This window comes from Orycteropus afer, unplaced genomic scaffold, assembly GCF_000298275.1.
Source record: "Orycteropus afer afer isolate SDZICR_OR568_19922 unplaced genomic scaffold, OryAfe1.0 scaffold00045, whole genome shotgun sequence".
In the NCBI taxonomy this organism is placed as follows: Eukaryota; Metazoa; Chordata; class Mammalia; order Tubulidentata; family Orycteropodidae; genus Orycteropus; species Orycteropus afer.
This window is the reverse complement of record NW_006921632.1, coordinates 1,376,730-1,381,553: the sequence shown is the minus strand read 5'-3', so window position 1 is coordinate 1,381,553 and position 4,824 is coordinate 1,376,730.

The following is a 4,824-nucleotide window of genomic DNA, read 5'->3' as shown; positions in this document are numbered from 1 at the left end:
CAAATGACAAAAAAAAAAAAAAAAAAAAAAAACCAAACGAAGGGCATTTAGAAGCAATCAACCCTAGGACACGATGGCCCTTGAGACCAGTCTGGTGCGACTCCCAATACTATGGCCCTGAAATACATTCGGCGCCTGGAATAAAACTACCCCCAGGGGCGGGCTCTCAGCCCAATAGTTAACAAGATGTACACGTAGACCACTCAACCCAGGATGCCACATCCACACACTCAATGGTAATACATCCCTTAGAGCAATAGACCATGGGACACCAGAGGACCAATATTCAACTGAGGAAATGCAGGACAAACAGGAGTGCATAATTATGGGAGGAGGGTTGTAGGGTAGGGAGGGGAGGAGACTGGGTTAGGGTTGGACATGGCGAATGGGGAATGAAACTAAATGTACGCGTGACGTTGAATGTAAAACAAGCTCTTAAAATAAAAATAATAATTGAAAAAAATGGTGTTTGGGGAGGCGTCTGACTTGCTTTAACATTACAAAGAGAGAAAATCTGACTTATTCTAACTTCATGAAGAGAGAAAATGATCATCAGCGTCAGCCCAAAGCTGATTCCAGTGAGGCAGAGGTCAGACAAGCCTCCACCCTCCCACCTTTTTACCAATTCTGACACCAACCATCCCTCCTAGGGCACACTTTACATCTCTGCTGGGTTCGATAACTTATTGCAATGGCCACACAGAACTCAGAGACAATACACATGATTATGGGGTTTATTAGGGAAGTAACAGGTTACAGTTGAGGATCAGAAAAGACTCAGGATACTGTTCTTCAACAAGGATTGCCTCTTCTCAGCTGTGCCACAGGCAGGCCTCTCTGTGATCCTTGGCCCCCTGAGGGGCCTCTTGGGCCAGCTTGGCCTTTGCACTGCTTGGGCAACTGTTAACAAAGGTTTTTTAGCTCTGCCAGTAAGTGCCCAAGGGTACCCCACTCTGCCAGCAAGCCTTGTGCTCAAAGGCACTCAGCTTTTCTTCTGCACAGGCTGGTGTTTTGGTTACTGTAAAAACGGCGAGGAGGCCACATGTTCTGACCTCCTCTAATCCCATAAGAGGAAGACAGGATTACCAGCAGTGACCCAAGGCCTATTCCTGCCAGGCCAGACATGCTGCCTCCCTCCAGCCCTTTCACCAACCGTTACTCCCAAAGCACTCTCCACCTCTCTCCTGGGTTCGATAATTCGCTGCAGTGGCCACACAGAGCTCACAGATTATGGGGTTTATTAGGGAAGCACCACAGGCTACAATTCGAGTTCAGGAAAAATGCTCAGTCTCTCTCCCAGCCCACCGTCCCTCAGCCAACAGTCGCTCACAGTCTCTTTCCCAGCAGTGCTGGTCCCTCAGTGTCTTACTCAGCAATGTGTGTCTCTGTGTCTCTTTCCCAGCAACACGTGTCTCAGGAGTGTGTGTCTCTTTCAGTGGCACGTCTTCCTCAACCAGCAGTCAGAGAGCGTTCTGCCTCTAGGAGGCCTCCTTTTGAGCCCAGCAGGGTGGTCAAACTAGCCAATCATAGCATCAGAACTCTAAGCACTTGAGAGAGAGTGGGCACCGCCCACAACATTGTTTTGTGCCACTCCCAACAGAAATACTCCAGGTGGACAACTTCAGCAATCAGGAGCTCCTCAGTTGCTAATAGAAAATCCCACCTTGGAGTTTACAAAGACTTATACGTAGAAAAGCCACACTAAGTAATTTACTACACCACAGTTACCTAGTCAGCTCTGACAAGAATAAACCACAAATGGGATGGCTTGACAAACAGGAGTTTATTCTCTTACAGTTTGGAGGCTTTAAGTCCAAGTTCAAAGTGCCAGGCTCTAGGGACTGTATGAAAGCCCCTCAACCTTGGGCTTCAGCTCTGCCTCTTGTTCCTGGCCAACTGAAGCTAGAGGCATCTCTTCACTCAGGCAGCTACTGGCTGCTGAAGCTAGCAAGCCACAGTCAACAAATAAAATGGCCCAGTCCTGATGTTACCAAACTACCTGGCAGGCCATTGATTCAAGTCCATTGAAAGTCCCAGGATCAGCAGAGCATGGCAGGCTGCTGAACAATGACTTGGCTGCATGCAGGGTTCAAGCATGTCATAAGCTAGAGACCATTTCCAAAGCTGTTTCTTATGTACAGGAAGCAGACCACATCCCTAAAGCAGCTACTCAGCTGCTTGTGGTAGGTCCCACCATGGAGTTGATTGCCAGTCTCATCATGGGGAATAACTACCACCAGCTGCCCAGCCACTCAACCAGGCCCAGGCAAGCTGACACACAAACATAACCACCACACTGTTTCCTGCCAGTCATGTTTCTGCTGCCTCTGCTGCCACTGTTTCTCTGCCACAGCTTCTTGCCATCTCTCTAGTGTTGCAGCTCATTCTCTCTCTATCTACTGGGTTTAGAGGCTCCCAGTGCAAGGACAGATACTGGGTCCAAAGAACACATCCCACTCCTGGCTCTTTCTAGATGATCCTGAGGTTCCCCTCTCTGCTCTGGAATAGGCTCTCTTTTAACATCTGCAGGATGACAAAACTGACCAGTTCCCTTGTTAGGGCCCCATACACCTTATGTGCATGGTCCCACTCCCACAAGAGTGCCATGCACCTTATTTACATTTTTAGCAAACTATCCAATCCCCTTGATGGGCCACAAGCACCTCATTTGCATAGCCACATGTCATCATTTGTTGTTGTTGTTATGTGCCGTCGAGTCAAACCTGACTCATAGCGACCCCTCCTTGGGTTTCCGAGGCAGTATCACTACAGAAGTAGGATTGCCCAACCTTCCTTCCGAGGAGTAGCTGGTGGGTTTGAACCACCAGCCATCTGGTTAGCAGGCAAGTGTCTTAGCCACTATGCTACCAGAGCTCCCTGTCATCATTTAGTGGGAGTTAAAAGACAAGGGCTAGAAGAGCCACGTCAAGTAATTCTCTGGACTGTACTGTCAAATGGGGACAAAGAACAATAGTTACCAATTTAAAGGATTAGTATGAAGATTAGATAATTCATATTAAGTATTTAACACTCTGGCACATAATAAACAATAAATGTCAGTGATTAATATCTACTTTTTTAAAAAAAAAGTTTTATTGTGATTTGGGTGAAAGTTTACAGAGCAAATTCATTTTCCATATAGCAGTTCATATACATTTTGTTTCATGACATTGACTTCAATTCCACACAATGTAACAGCTCTCTTCCCACTTCCTCCCTGTAGTTACCTCTTCCCTTTGTCCTTCTTTTCTATGCATTCTTGCCCCCTGAGCTATTTCCCTGTGTAAACACTGCCCTTCTGTTTTCCCAGGATTGATCTCTCTAAGGAGTGTATTTACCTGATGTAAATGTTCATTCTATATCATGTCTATTGTTTGGCTGGAAGCCACAGGAGTGAGTTCAGTTCCAGACCTGAAGGGTAACTAGGGGCCATTTTTGTGGGGGGTCTCACCAGGCTCTATCAGACCAGTAAACCTAGTCTTTGTTTATGATTTTGAGTTTTGTTGCACATTGTTTTTCCACTCTATCCAGGATCTCCTGCACTGATCCTGTTCTGAGTGGTTGACAGTAGTAGTTGGGTACCATCTAGTTCTTCTGGTCTAATGGTTATATAGGTTGATGATTGCATGGTCCACTAGTCCCTTGGACTAATTGTTTCCATGCATTTTTGGTTTTCTTCATTCTTCTTTGCTCCAGACAGGAGAGACCAACAGTTACATCGTATATGGCTGCTCACAAGCTTTTAAGACCCCAGTTGCTACTTACCCAAAGTAGGATGTAGAACAATGTTTTTGTGGACTATATTTTGTCAATTGAGCTTGTTGTCCCCCACAACCATGGTCCTGAGCCTGGAGCCCAGCAACTCACTCACTCAAAGTTTGGTTGTGGCTAAGAAATTATCATAACTTTTCCCCCTGTTAGCTATATACTGCATATGGACCTTTTAAAAATTATTTTTGTGATTTGGGTGAAAGTTTACAGAGCAAATTCATTTTCCATACAGCAGTTCATATACACTTTGTCTCATGACATTGACTGCAATTTCCCACAATGTAATAGCTCTCTTCCCACTTCCTCCCCATAGTTACCTCTTCCCTGTGTCCTTTCCTCCCATGCACCCTTACCCCCCCAGCTGTCTCCCTGTGTGTACACTGCCCTTCTGTTCTCCCATGATTGATCTCTCCAAGGAGTGTATCTACCTAATGTAAATGTTCAGCCCATATGCCAGTCTTATATTTGGCTGGAAGCCATGGGAGTGAGTTCAATTCCAGACCCGAAGGGCAGCTGGGGGCCATAGTCTCAGGGGTTCCACCAGGTTCTATCAGATCAGCAAACTTGGTCCCTTTTTTTTTTTTAATGATTTTGAGTTTTGTTCCACATTGTTCTCCCACTCTATCTAGGATCTCCTATATAGATCCCCCTCTGAGTGGTTGACAGTGGTAACTGGGCACCATCTATTTCTTCTGATGTCATAGTCATATAGGCTGAGGATCACATGGTATACCAGTCACTTGGGCTAATTGTTTCCATGCATCTTTAGTTTTCTTCATTCTTCTGTGCTCTGAACAAGGAGAGACCCGTCATTGCATCTAGATGGCTGCTTGCAAGCTTTCGTTCTTTGGCCTGTTGGTGGAGAAGGAGGTAGTGGCTGTCGCTCAGTAAGTACATTTACTGGCTGTCCTTTGTAGGTAACTTTTTGCTTTTCCCGTGCTGCTTTCAGGATTTTGTTTTCGTCTTTGGTTTTGATGAGTTTGATGATGATGTGTCTTGGTGATTTTCTTTTGGGGTCTATCCTGTTTGGGGTTCATTGGACTTCCTGGATGG